The following is a 15,055-nucleotide window of genomic DNA, read 5'->3' as shown; positions in this document are numbered from 1 at the left end:
ACTTTGCTCTTGATGTATACCATAGAGGTAATGACACGAAGCTTGTAAAAAGATCTGAGTATGAATCCCAGTTCTTCCTCTCATTAGCTCTATGACCTTAGAAATTTATTCCTTCTCCCTATAAAATGCCAAGAATATTAGCTACCTTGGGGGTATTGTTGTGAATATTAAACACTTAAAGAACATACCAGTAGCACAATGCATCACATGTTAAGTATTCAATATATATAGGCCTTTCTTGTTTTGCTTATTTTTTTAAGATTTTATTTATTTATTCATGAGAGACACAGAGAGAGGCAGAGCCATAGGCAGAGGGAGAAGCAGGCTTCCCACAGGGAGGCTGATGCGGGACTCAATCCCAGGACCCCAGGATCATGACCTGAGCAAGGCAGACGCTCAACCACTGAGCCACCCAGGTGCCCCTCTTGTTTTGGTTCTTAACGGCACTCTATATTATCCAGCTAACCTTAATAGATTGTTCCTTAAGTTCTGCACTCTGGCCAGAGTCATCACATTTTCTCAAAGACACTTTTAATTGCTTGTAGAATTGGTGGTGGAAGACAGGTATCTGTCTATTGTATTCAGTATCTGGAAGAAATAAGCAAAATAGAGGGAAGCCTTCTACATAATACTTTAATACTTGTAACAACATCTGTTCCAGTTTACTCCTAAATTATTGTAGTAGGCAATTATATGAAATCGAATGGAACTTAATCCTTAAAAATGCCCAGTTATATTATTATTTTTAAAATTTTAAACAGTATGTTTTATGGAGATAATTGTAAATCCACATGAAGTTGTAAGAAATAATAAAAAAAGATTCTGTGCATCCTTTATCCAGTTTCCTCTGATGGTAACAGGTTGAAAAACTATGGTATAATATTAAAATTAGGATATTAGCATTAAAAAATAAAAAAAATAAAAATAAAATAAAAAAGGATATTACCATTGATACAATCCATCCAGCTTATTTAGATTTCCTCAGTTTTATTTGGGCTCATACGTATGTGTGTTTGTGCATGTATGTTTTCTCATGTTTGCATGTTTATTTAGTTTCATACTGTTTTATCACATGTACATTTTTCTATCCAGCACTACAATCAAGGTACTAACTAGTCATATATAACCACGGAATTCTTTGTATTGACTTTTGATAACCACAACCCACCTTCTCACTGACTATACTTTTTATTTTATTTTTTTGCTGGAAAGCATTCTCTTCTCCATTTCAAAACGTTTGTCATTATTTCCTCTTTATACATTAGTGAGAATTTTTACAGCAGAGACTGGGGATATATACAGATAAAGTAAGACTCTTATCCTTTGGAAGAAGAGTCCTGGCTAGAAAAAGGAAAGATCATGACACTCATGAATTATTAATATTTGTCCAGGTTACTGTAAATAGTATTTAACTCTCTATGTAAAATAATTACATGGCCTCTGACACATGATTAGCATTTGCTAAATGCTCTAGGGCCATCATCATCATCATATTATTATAAATAATAAATATTATGTATAATTTATATTTGTACTTCCTAAAATACATTACTACCTTTCATGCCACTATGACAGATTTCTCGAGTATCTGTTTGTTGTTGTTCAATGGTATAATTTTTATATCCAAGACCTAGTTTTTAAAAGCCCTCTCTGAACCCTTATCCTTTCTCATTGTAGTGGATATAGTGTTCATTGTAGGTTGTAGTATAGTTGTACATGTAGTGGTTGTAGTTGATGACATTAAGTAGAGTCCAGATCATTCCTCAGGATGGACTCACTCATCTCCCAGCGGCTGAGATTGTTGGCTGACAGTCTTCAGTTATGATAGATATTTCACTGATTATAAACCAGTATGGTGTTTAATAACACACTAATCTCAGGTGAAAAGGCAACAAAACTTATATAAAAAAGATCTACCCTCAAATATTAAATGAGTTTTTAATAAATACATTAATTTTATAAAATGATTGAAGGTGCTTATATTCTTAAAACTGAACACTCAGTAAAATAAAGGGTACTTTTTGAGACTTATAGGACCTCTGAACAGCCTCTGGAACACATCATCTCTGCGTTCTGCCACTCATTATGGTGGATATGCCCCCCTCACTCACCATTTGGTATTGTTTTGCTAAAGTGGCTAAATTCAAGAGAAGAACACAAAGTCATATAATTAAAATAATTTTAGATGGAAAGTAAGGTACAAGTTAATTTTAAACTATTCTCTGTATAACTAAGTAGATTTTGAAAAGCCACATGAATATTTTCTACATTTTCTTAGTGTCCTGAGTGAACTTGATAAGAAACTGTTGTAGAAACTGATACAGAACTGGAAGAACTTTAGAGATTACCATGATAGGATGACTTGTAAGCAATTGCTTTTCCTTTTTACATATCCTAACACATTTTTCAAGCTATAATCATATCAAAGAAAGTTTCAGATAGAGAGAGGCAAAATCTTTTACAAGATTCTACAAGACTTATGTCAGAGTCATAGGGAAACTTACCCCCATATCTTCTGGGTGTTTTTTTTTTTTTTTACAAGTGCATTTTCCCCCAGATGCATAAAAGTACATTCTATTAATTTGTTTCTTCTTACTAAATCCTTGAGTGATGCTAAATGAAACAAGGAGAATAAAATATGACCAATTGCATAATGATACACCACTCCAGTAATGATTGCATTATATAGAAGAGCTTCAATGTGAAAATCTATAAAATGGTGATATATGGTCTACATATAAATACACAATTTTAATTAAGAATCTGACAGGATGTAGCATGTATTATATCTTTTAGATAGGATGTCCCTCTCATCACGTTCACCTTAGATTTTTCCCTTTCATAGTCATATTCTGCCTTCCATTCTCAATGAAGCATTTCCTAATAATTACCAGAAATAACACATTGTCAAGTTTCTTTCTTTTTTTTTTTACATTGTCAAGTTTCTATGCCACATCTACTTGACATCACATTTTACAAATGACAAGTTGGAGCTTAGAGAAATTAAGTGATTTTTGAAATGTGTGCTTTTCAAATTTCACTGGATTTTAACTTACAGAAACATGAATTCCTACCATTGTTTCTCATTAAGTTGCATTGACTAGTAATTTTTTTTTAAGATTTATTCATGAGAAACAGAGAGATAGGGGCAGAGACATAGGCAGAAGGAGAAGCAGGCTTCCCTGCAAGAAGCTGGATATGGGACTCGATCCCACATCCCAGGATCACGCCCGGAGCTGAAGGCAGACGCCCAACTGCTGAGTCACTCAGGGGTCCCAGACTAGTAATTCTTACTCTAATGACCTACAATGCCTATTTTCACACACTCCTAACTCCATAAGATTCCTAGAAGGTCCTATTTTTCACCAACAGATTCTAAGAAATATGAAGAAAATGACAATGAGATAGATCTTCTACCTAAATATGGGTTTGACATTCAGTGCTGTTTCTTTTTTTTTTTTTTTAAGATTGATTTATTTATTTTAGAGAAACAAAAAGTGCATGAGTGCAGGAGAGGAGCAGAAGGAGAAAGAGAGGGAAAGGGGACTCCACACTAAGCATGGAGCCTGTCGTAGGTCTCAAGGCCTTAGGGGTGGGTGTGGGGGCTCAACCCCAGGACCCTGAAATCCTGACCTGAGCTGAAACCAAGTGTCTGACTCCCAACTGACTGAGCCACCCAGGTGCCCCTCAGTGCTATTTCTATATTGAATTTACACTGTTAGTAACAGAGGCTATTTCCTCTTAAATACCAGATTGCAGTTAGTCTGAGCTACCCCAGGTGAAAGTATATGGATGTTAAATTAAGGCAAACATGAAGGTAAGCTATTTCCACAAGCTGTGTACCAAAAGAGAGTACTTAAGTAAAATAGTGATCTCTAACACCTATTAGAATTATTTTAATTGTTTTAATCCTGAAAGCTGAATGTAGTGTTTGATAGAGCTAACTTCATTTTAGTTGCTGACTTTATTTAGCATGTGTAAGAAACTTAGTTTTGACAGGTCCAGTTTATTCCTTTTGATTATTGTATCAGCCCTATTGTATCTCCTTAGCTTAAGTAGAATTTTATTCCATTTGTATGCTGTTATTTCAGCAATGTATTATGTCAAAAACTTAAAATCATTATCATCATCATCACTCTCATTTGACAGATTTTTTAAAACTAAGGTTTAGCCATATTGAGTGACTTGACTTCTTGAAGTACACACAACAAATATGTAGCATATTTTAGGTATAAGTTCAGATCCCCAATATAAAAAATATAATTTTTCTGCCATACTACTCAAAGAAAGACTTGATAAATTTTCAAACAATAATTCAAAACATTTACAAGCATTTATTCTATGTCAAATGCTATTTTCAAGGTGCTAATAATGTAGTGAGAAAGACCAAATATTCAGCAGATCACACTGTATTAAATAAAAACTACAGCAGAAAGAAGAAACAGATGGACAATTGTTATATACAGTTGACCCTTGAACAATATGGATTTGAACTGTACAGGTTCAGTTATATGCAGATTTTGTGTAGTATAGAACTGTAAATGTATTCTATCTTTCAATTTTCTTAATAAAATTTTCTTTTCCCTAGCTTACTTTATTGTGAGAATATAGTATATAATATATACTGTATATAGTATATAATAATATAACATACAAAATATGTGTTAATTTACTATTTACATTATCAGTGAGGCTTCACGTCAACATTAGGCTATTAGTAAAGTTTTTGAGGAATGAAAAGTTATATATAGATTTTTGGCTGCATAGGGGGTCACCCTCCTCTAAACCCCATGTAGTTCAGGGTCAGTTGTTATGTACTTGTTAATAGTATAGTTTTTAGAATCCTTACCCTGCTGTTGTGTAACTTTGGCCAAGTGCTTTAAACTCTAAGTCTCTGTTCCCCAAGGTTCATATCCAGTAAATGAAGAGAGCTCTGCATGATAGTTTTGAAAAATAAGCATTAGCAAGGTCATTGATACGTGGTACATTTTCAATAAAAGTTCATTTAGCAAAATTTGGATATGGGGAAAAGAGGAAGATGTGATTATTAGATAGATAGATGATAGATAGATAATAGATAGATGATAAATTGATAGATACAGTTAGTTCAGCAAATAGAGTGGGGGAATATGTGTAGTCTAGATTACAGGGAGATCTTATGCTAAGGTATAGAAAGAACAAAAATCCAAATGCCATGGCTCCAACAAAGTGTATAAGGAATTAGGGGACAGGGAGAATGTGGACTAGGAGAGGAAGATAAATCTGGAAAGGTAGCATGGAATCAGCTGATTAAAATAAATAAGGTGAAGGAGTTGAGGATATCCTCAAGATTTTAATTTTGTTCACCAGGATAGATAGTGATCACATTACTATATTTTGTCATGTTTAGGTACTTTGTATTTCAGGGTATAGCAGTAATGTAGTCACACCATTTCTGGGGAATAAAGGACATATTACATTTTGTTCTTCACAAAAAAAAATCACTGATGTTTACAAATATAATTATATACATTCTGTTTTTAAAGTATTTTAAAATGTGAGGACAAAGGCACTATTTTTCAGTTTGATACATTTTTTGAGCAAAAAAAATTATAAAAGACATTCATTGAGTGTTGATGATGTGTAAGAAATTGCCTAAGGATGTCATTTACTTATTTCCTAAAACTTTAATAGAGCTCTATGAGTAGTATAGCTCATTTACATATGACAAAATTCAGAAAGCACTACCATAATTATTTTATGATCTTTTATTATGCCTTAGACTTAGACAATACTTAGAATGATTCAAGGAAATGGAGTTGTCCAAGATGGTTGGCAAGTGCAAATGGATATGGCATTCTCCTGCTCCCTTGCTAAAGCCAGCAAGGACAGACAGTTGCAGCATTCTCCCAAATTCCTTGACTGGCGCTGATGAGCTTGAGTGGTCACAACATTTTCCTTCTCCTTTGCTAAAGTCAGCAGGCATACACAGACAAAGCACTCTCCCACTGCAGTCGTGATGCTGGCAGGCCTGTGCAGTCAAGGCATTTTCCTGCTGCCTTTCTCAAGCCAGTGAGTACACCCCACCCCCTACACTCTCCAGCTGGCTTGCTAAAGCTGATGAGTGTGTGCATTTCACACAGAGTACACCCCTTGATTGCATGGCCCATTTGGCCAGGAGAGCTGGTGTTCCAAAGTTCCACAGGACTGTAACAATTGAATAGACAGTTCTTGGCAGGCCACCACCCCAGGGCACTGCAGACAGCCGAAACATATCTCAGTCTTCCTGAGAAGAAGGCCTATTAACTTGCTTCAGAGCTTCAGCCTAAGTGACAAGCTTCAGATTTTTCAAACATCTAAAAGCTAAAGAGGTCCTTTCAGGCAATGAAAGCAGGGAGACACCACCCTTGCACACTTCCTTGATGTCACTACAGCTCAACAATACCTCTCAAAAAGGAGCTTGCAACTGTCACCCAGGAGAAACTCCAGATCTCTTGGTGTGGAGGCCAGCAGGGATTATAATTGTGGCCCCACAGGACTGTATATATTTGCATATTTTAAAATGTGTTGCTATATGTGGGTCTGGCTTCCATCAGCCTGAAACTAGGTGCTACGTGACATTCCTCCCCTTGGATCACTGACAGGTCTTGGCACTTTCAACAATGAGAGCATATCAAGAATAATCAAGAACAATAAAGTTCATCACCTACACAAGGCCACTTCTTTAAGACTATTAGACAAGCTACTTCACATAATAAATAAAAACAAATACAATAAACAAATACAAACAAATAATCAAGCAAAATGAGGAAACTGTGAAGTATGTTCTAGGTGAAAGAATTGGATAAAACCTCAGAAAAAAGATCTTAATGAAAAGGAAATAATATTTTACCTGATAGAGTTCAAAGTAATGGTCATAAAGATACTCACTGAACTTGGAATAAGAATGGGTAAACACAGTAATAATTTCACAAAGACAGAAAACATAAGTAAGTACCATACTGAAGTCACACAGCTGAAGAATACAATAAATGAACTGAAAAAATACACTATAGGGGTTCAATAGCAGACAAGATAAAGTAGAAGAAAGGATCAGAAAGCTGAAAGACAGGGTAATGGAACTTACCTAACCAGAGAAGTGAAAAGAATTTTAAAAACAGAAGCTAACTTAAGAGAACTATGGGTCAACATCAAGCAAAATAACATTCACAGCATACAGGTCCCAGAAGGAGAAGAAAGAAGAAATGAGACAGAAAACTTATTTGAAGAAATAATGGCTAAGAATTTCCCTTACTTGGGGGAATGAGACAGACAGCCAGGTCCAGGAAGCCCAGAGAGTTTCAAACAAGATGAACCCATAGGGATCCACATAAATTCACATTATCAGTAAAATGTCAAAAGTTAAAGAGAATCTTAGAAGAAGCAAGAGAAAAACAACTTGTCCTGTACAAGGGAACCTCCATAATGCTATCAGCAGATTTTTCAGCAGAAACTTTGCAGGCCAGATAAGAATGGCATGACATATTCAAAGGGCTAGAAGGAAGAAACTTTCAACCAAGAATATTCTACTCAGGAAGATTATTATTCAAAATTGAAGGAGAGATAGTTTTCCAGACAAGCAAGCTGAAGAAGTTCTCACCACTGAACTAGCTTTAAAAGAAATGTTAAAGAGACTTTAAGCTGAAAAGAAATGACACTAATTAATAACATAAAAACATACCAAAGTAAAAATCACATTGGTAAAGGGAAATATTTAGTATGGATAAGTGGATTAATTACTTATAAAGCCGGTATGAAGGTTATAAGACAAAAGTAATAAAATTAGCTAAAACCATAATAATTAGTTAAAGGATACATAAAATGAAAAAGGATGTAAAATGTGACATCAAAATATAAAATATTTGGTGAGGAGCAAATATGTTAAGTTTTGGAATGTGTTCAAATTTAACTTTCTATCAAGATAGAACTGACCATATGACATAAGGCATTATATGTGAAACCACACAGCAAAAACAAAACAAAATAAAACAAGAAACCACCATCACAACAAAAAACCCTAAAAAACATAATACAGCTCTTATACATTTTATTATTTTTTACAATGTGCAATTATATCTTCTCTAAAGCTGGTCATGCTTTAGTATGTAACTTAAAATCTGTAGCCTCATATATTTCAGTGTAGTTTCCTTCAGTTGCTTTTTTTTAAACTAAAATCCGGCTTTTCCCCTTTGACACTACTTCTGTTTTAGTTTTTACAAGTAGTGACTGTTTTTCCCATATCCTCCTAGAATTAAACCTGAAAGAAGCCTAAATGTTCTCTTCCTTTTCTTTTGTGATTTCCAAAGCATTCTCTCACCCCTCCATAAAAATTTTCGACTTTGAAGTTTTCATTCTCCATATTAGAATATAAAACCTAAATTCAGTATTGTATTTCTCCTTGTGGTATTTGCCAATTCAGTTGGCACAGAAGTGAGAAGAAAGTGAAAGCTAGTGAACTGAGAATCAAAGAAAATCTTTCAAAACTTTTGTGGGGTTGAGGAAAAGTGGGAGTTCAGTCTTCCCAGTAGAGGAACCTAAGCATCCTAAACTTTCTGTTGATATTCCAAAAGGTTCTGCTGTAAGAGTAAGAGAGAACCATAAATGACCCAACCTCAATAAGGACTAAAGCCTGGCTTCCAATCATAAGGTCATTCCCATTTGCAATATTCCATCAGCATAACTGCCTAAGAAAATCAAAGGCAAATCCTTTAGGAGGTGAATAATATTAAATAGAGCTTCAAAGTTTCAGGACACTTTTTTTTTATATATACCATCTTATAATCTTTAGAAAATATAAGACATAGAAAAAGATACAACCTAAGGAAAAATTAAGAAGGAAAAAATGGCAATTGTAGCTAATCTACAATATAGTCTAATAATGGAGATATTATACAAAGACTAAAATTACTAACAGTGATATGTTGGAAAATTTTAGCATAAAACTGAAACTTTTTTAAATGACACTCTAGAGAGGTGCCTGGGTGGTTTAGTTGATTAAGCATCTTTGTGTACTGACTACTTTGGCAAATTCACTGTTCTCATGATTTTAATATACATATGTTTATAATTCCAAAGTGTCCAGAAAGAACTTTTCCTTGAGCTTCAGATTTGAATTATTAGTGGTTTAGATATCTAGAAAGAATTTCAAATTCAACATATCTGCACCAGATTATTCTATTTTCAAGTTGGTTGAACTTAGAACTACAATGCATGAAATCTGTTTCTCTATGGCTTCAAGTTGGAGTTGTCCAAAAGATGAACTTGTACAAAAATTAAGAAGGATATCACTCTCTGAAGATCATTATGGTTAAATATGGTGATAGATGGATGAAGCATTTGCAGTAATTTGCAGTTTGTCCTTGTTCTTCTCTCCTCCATGTCTATTTCTTCTTTTTCACTGCTTGAGCTTGAACTATGGTCTGATAGATCATCTGTGTTGTTCCAGATCTAATCTCTTCTTACTCATTCTACCCTTATAAGAAATATCAGTGGCCTCCTTTGACCTTTGGGTTCCAGGTAGTTTAACTGACTAGTTAATGGCCTGGCAGAAAATTGGAGAACATTAAGAAAATTATTTTATGGTATTTATTTATCTGGCTCCCACTCTTTTGAGCTGTCAATGGCTATGTCCCTCTGAAGAAAATAACAGCTGTTTTGTTTGAAATCCTATATGTGTAGCTACGACTCAACCACGGCTCTTTCTGGCAAGCCCTCGTTTACTTTTCCTTTTTATTTCTGGGGCAGGTATGTTTTATTTTTTCCAGTGTTTCTACTACCAGCATTCTTCATCATGGCTTTTCAGTTTCCAGTGTCCCAGAATTTCCCTTGTTCAAGTCTGTTCCTTAAACTCTCCACTGTTTCCCCATTTGAATGTGACATCAGTTTCCTATTGACATCTAGATTAATATATACTGAATGTTTTTATATTAAGGATGATACCTATATCCTTTGAATTGTGATATAATAGGAAGAGCTGTATGAATTATACCTTATTAAGCAATGCATTTAACTTAATTTTCACAACTGTCCTGGAAAACATCATTCATGTACAGATATTCATGATTTTTAAATTACACCATTATAAGTCACATAGCCATTTTCTTTTGTTCTTGGTTTTCTCTGACGATTTTCCTTTAGTAAAGAGAAAATAAACAAGTACCTAGTGAACATGATAGTCTGGCAAATAAGTAGTCTGGGGATCTTAATTCTAGTCACAACTCTGCCATTATTAGCTCTATGGCTTAAAATAATTTAACCACTTTAGAGCTCAGTTTTTGTAATCTGTAAAAAATTTAAACTATCTTCAGGATCTTCAGGGCCTCCCTACTCTAACATTTATAATTCTAATAATTTTCTCATTTAATATTCTGAGATGATTAATTGTTTAGCAGAAATGGATAATGGTTTAAACAAACCTTCCAAAACTGAACATTTATCACCACCCTAGAGAAAACAAACAGGAGGTTGTAAAAACTTGGCCTGGCTTTGCAGGACCTATTTGCCCAAAAAAAGAATTCAAAATAGTTGTTTTAAGGAAGCTCAGTGGACTACAAGAAAACACAGAAAGACAATATATTGAAATCAGGAAAACAGCACAAGAAAAAAAAAAAACAAGAGAGAGATGATTTAAAAAGCCAAACCAGAAAATCTGGAACTGAGGATTTCAGTGAATGAAATGAAAAATGCAATAGAGAGCATTGACAACAGACTTGATCAAACAGAGGTAAGAATCTGTGCGCATGAAATAGGTCATTTAAAATTATCCAGTCAGAGGAGAACAAAGAATAAAAAAGACTGAATAAAGTACACCTAAAATATGAGAATCAATCGAATGAAACAACTTATGTGTTATTAGAATTCTAGAAGGAGAGAGGAAGAAAGGGGCAATAATTTCTTTATTTAAAGAAACAAATGCTAAGAACTTCCCAAATTTGGGAAGAGGTTTAGATATTCAAGTTTATGAAGCTTCAAATTTCTCACCAGATTTTAACGCAAAACGATTTTGTTCAAGACATATTACAATAAAACTGTCTAAAATAGAATGCAAAGAATTTTAAAAGTGACAAAAGAAAAAATTCCTCACATCTGAGAAACCTTCCATAAGGCTATGAGCAGATTTCTCAGCAGAAACCTTTCAGGCCAAAAGAATGGGAAGATATATTCAAAGTGCTGAAAGGGAAAAAAAAAAAAAAAACAACAGCTAGCCAAGAAATCTTGCCCTAGTAAAGAGGTTATTCAAAAATGAAGAAGAAATAAAGACCTTCCCACAAAACAAAATTGAGGGAGTTCATCACCAGTAGATATATCTTACAAGAAATGTTGAAAGGAGTTCTACAAATTAAAATGAAAGAATACTAATCAGTAACATGAAAACATATGAAAGTATGAAATACTTTGGATAAAGATAAGTGTATAATCAACTTAGAATAATATAATACTATAATATGATGATATGTTAGTCACTTTGGTGTAAAGGTTAAGGACAAAAGTATTAAAAGACAACTATAGATACAATAGCTTGTTAATGGATAAACAATATAAAATATGTAAATTTTAACATCAAAAGTATAATATGGGGTGAGGAGTAAGAGAGAAGTTTTAGCAGCTTAAAATATACTCTTATAAGATGTTTTATATAATCCTCATAATAGCAAGAAAGCAAAAACCTACAGCTAATCCACCAAAGATAAGGACAAGGTAAATCAGCTTTGTTTTTTTTTTATATCTGTATGAGGTGATGGATGATAACTAAACTTATTGCAGTAATCATTTTGCAATATTTTTAAGTGAAACAATTATGCTATACATCTTATACAGTGATGTATATCAAATTTATCTCAATAAAACTAGAAAAAAAGACATGGGAGCCACAGCATAGCACTGTAAAAAAATTTTAATTCACAAAGTAGGCCAACAAGAGATGAAAAAAGGAGTAAAAAAACTACAGTCCAGCTATAAAACAATCAGATGGAATTAGTAAATTCTTTTCTATCAATAATTATTTTAAGTGTAAATAGATTAAATTATCTAATCAAAAGACAGTGCAGGTGAATTGATACCCATGCAAAAGGATGAAACTGGCTCCCTATATACCATCATTCTCAAAAGTTAACTGTAAATAGATTAAGAACTTAAATGTAAGACCTGGAAAGATAAATCATAGAAGAAAATAAAGAATTACTTAACATCAGCCTTGGCAATGATTTATTTAAATACAACACCAAAAGCCCAGGCAATAGAAGCAAATAAGTGGGGCTACATCAAACTAAAAAGCTTCTGCACAGGAAAGAAAACAATCAACAATGTGGAAAGGTTACTTATGTAATGGAAAAAATATTTGCAAATTATATATCTTAAAAGGGGTTGATATTGAAAACATGCAAGGAATTTATTCAACTCAGTAGCAAACATAAATAAATAACCCAATTAAAAATGAACAAAATGCCCAAATAGACATTTTCCCTAAAGACATAGAAATTGCTAATGGGTGCATGAAAAGATGCTAAACATCACTAATTATCAAGGAAATTCTTATGATATCTTTTATAAAAAAAGAGAAGAGATAACAAGTGTTAGCAAAGATGTGGAGAAAAGGGAACACTTACACTATGTTGGTGGGATGTAATTTGTTATAGACACTATGGGAAAACTGAGGAATGTGCTCAAAAAAATTAAAAATAGAACTATCATATGATCCAGCAATTCTTCTGGGTACCTAGCCAGTGGAAATAAAACCTGGAATTTGAAAAGATCATCTTCACTCCCATGGTCATTGCAGAAGTATTCACCATAGCAGAGATGTGAAAACAACCTAAGTGTCCATCATGGCTGCATAGATAAAGAAATTTTTAAAAATGTGACTACGCACATGCATATGCATCCACACAAACAGTGCAATATCATTCAGCCTTAAAACAGAAGGAAATCCTGTTATCTGTGAAAATACAAATGAACTTGTAGGACTTTATGGTAAGTGAAAAAGCAAGACAGAAAAAAAGATGTCAAAGATTCGAAAAAGATATATCATGCTAACAGTAATCAAAAAGAACATAAAGAAGCTATATTAATCTTAGACAAAGCAGACTTCTGAGGAAGGAAAATTATCAGTGAGAAAAAGGAGTATTGCATAATGATAAAATTACCACTTTCCCAAGAAGATATAATAATCTTTCAAGTGCATACAACTAACAAAAGAGCATCAAAATATGTGGTGCGAGATCTGATAGAACTGCAAGGGAAAAAGATGAATCTACTATTATAGTTGGAGACTTTAACATACTTCTATCAGAAATTGACAAATTCAGTTAGCAGAAAATCAGTAATATAAACTGAACAGTTTCACCACGTGGATCTAATCTACATGTACAGAAAGAATATTTCATAAAACATTACAAGAATACACATTCTTCTGAAGCTCAACTACAATAATCACCAAGATAGACTGCATTCTGGATCATAAAATAATCACAATTTAACTAATTTAAAAGAATATTTCATACAAAATATGCTATCATAACACAATGAAATTAAACTAGAAACCAATAACAGAATGATAGCCAGAAACCCCAATAAACTTGAAAATTAAACAACACATTTTTAATTATGTTTTTTATTTTGACTCTAGTATGGTTAACATAAAGTGTCACATTAGTTTCAAGTGTACATATATTGATTTGACAATTTTTTACATGACTCATTGCCCATCATGATTAGTACACTCTAAATCCCCATTTTATTTCTTCCATCCTCACACCTACCCGCCTCTGGTAACTCTCTGTTTCTTCTCTATAGTTAAGAGTCTTGTTTTTGGTTTGTTTATTTTTTCCCGTAAACAACATACTTTTATTTTTATTTATTGGATTTTTTATTGGAGTTTGATTTGCCAACATATAGTATGACACCCAGTGCTCATCCCGCCAAATGCTGCCGTCAGTACCTGACACCCAGTCACCTGATCCCCCCGCCTCCGCTTCCACTACCCCTTGTTCACTTTCCAGAGTTAGCAGTCTCTCATGTTTTTTCACCCTCTCTGATTTTTCCAATTCATTTTCTCTCCTTTCCCCTATAATCCCTTTCACTATTTTTTATATTCCCCATATGAGTGAAACCATATAATGATTATCCTTCTCCAATTGACTTACTTCACTCAGCATAATACCCTCCAGTTCCAGCCACGTCGAGGCAAATGGTGGGTATTTGTCATTTCTAATGGCTGAGGAATATTCCATCATATACATAGACCACAGCTTCTTTATCCATTCATCTTTCGATGGACACCGAGGCTCCTTCCACAGTTTGGCTATTGTGGACATTGCTGCTATAAACACTGGGGTGCAGGTGTCCCGGCATTTCACTGAATCTGTATCTTTGGGGTAAATCCCCAGCAGTGCAATTCCTGGGTCGTAGGGCAGATCTATTTTTAACCCTTTGAGGAACCTCCACACAGTTTTCCAGAGTGGCTGCACCAGTTCACATTCCCACCAACAGTGCAAGAGGGTTCCCCTTTCACCACATCCTCTCCAACATTTGTTGTTTCCTGTCTTGTTAATTTTTGCTATTCTCACTGGTGTGAGGTGGGATATTATTGTGGTTTTGATTTGTAGTTCCCTGATGGCAAGTGTTGCGGAACATTTTCTCATGTGCTTATTGGCCATGTGTATTTCTTCTGGTAAAATATCTGTCCATGTCTTTTGCCAATTTCATGATTGGATTGTTTGTTTCTTTGCTGTTGAGTTTAATAAGTTCTGTATATGTCTTGGATACTAGTCATTTATCTGATAGGTCATTTGTAAATATCTTCTCCCATCCTGTAGGTTGTCTTTTAGCTTTGTTGACTGTTTCTTTTGCTGTGCAAAAAGAGTGTTTTGTTTTGTTTGTTTTGTTTTTTTGCTTTTGTTTCCCTTGCTTCATAGACGTCTTGCAAGAAGTTGCTGTGGCCACGTTCAAAAAGGGTGTTGCCTGTGTTCTCCTCTAGGATTTTGATGGATTCTTGGCTCACATTTAGGTCTTTCATCCATTTTGAGTTTATCTTCGTGTA

The 15,055-nt window shown here is 34.0% G+C and overlaps 1 pseudogene; it reads left to right on the top strand.

Moving 5' to 3' along the window:
- Positions 1–3,811: 3,811 nt before the first annotated feature.
- The window catches only part of LOC129517862 (40S ribosomal protein S8-like), a 32,804-nt pseudogene continuing 21,560 nt past the window's right edge, over positions 3,812–15,055 (top strand).

Source organism: Nyctereutes procyonoides, unplaced genomic scaffold, assembly GCF_905146905.1.
Source record: "Nyctereutes procyonoides isolate TBG_1078 unplaced genomic scaffold, NYPRO_anot_genome, whole genome shotgun sequence".
Taxonomy (NCBI): domain Eukaryota; kingdom Metazoa; phylum Chordata; class Mammalia; order Carnivora; family Canidae; genus Nyctereutes; species Nyctereutes procyonoides.
Note: the sequence above shows the minus strand (reverse complement) of the source record. Positions and strands in the feature narration are given on the sequence as shown.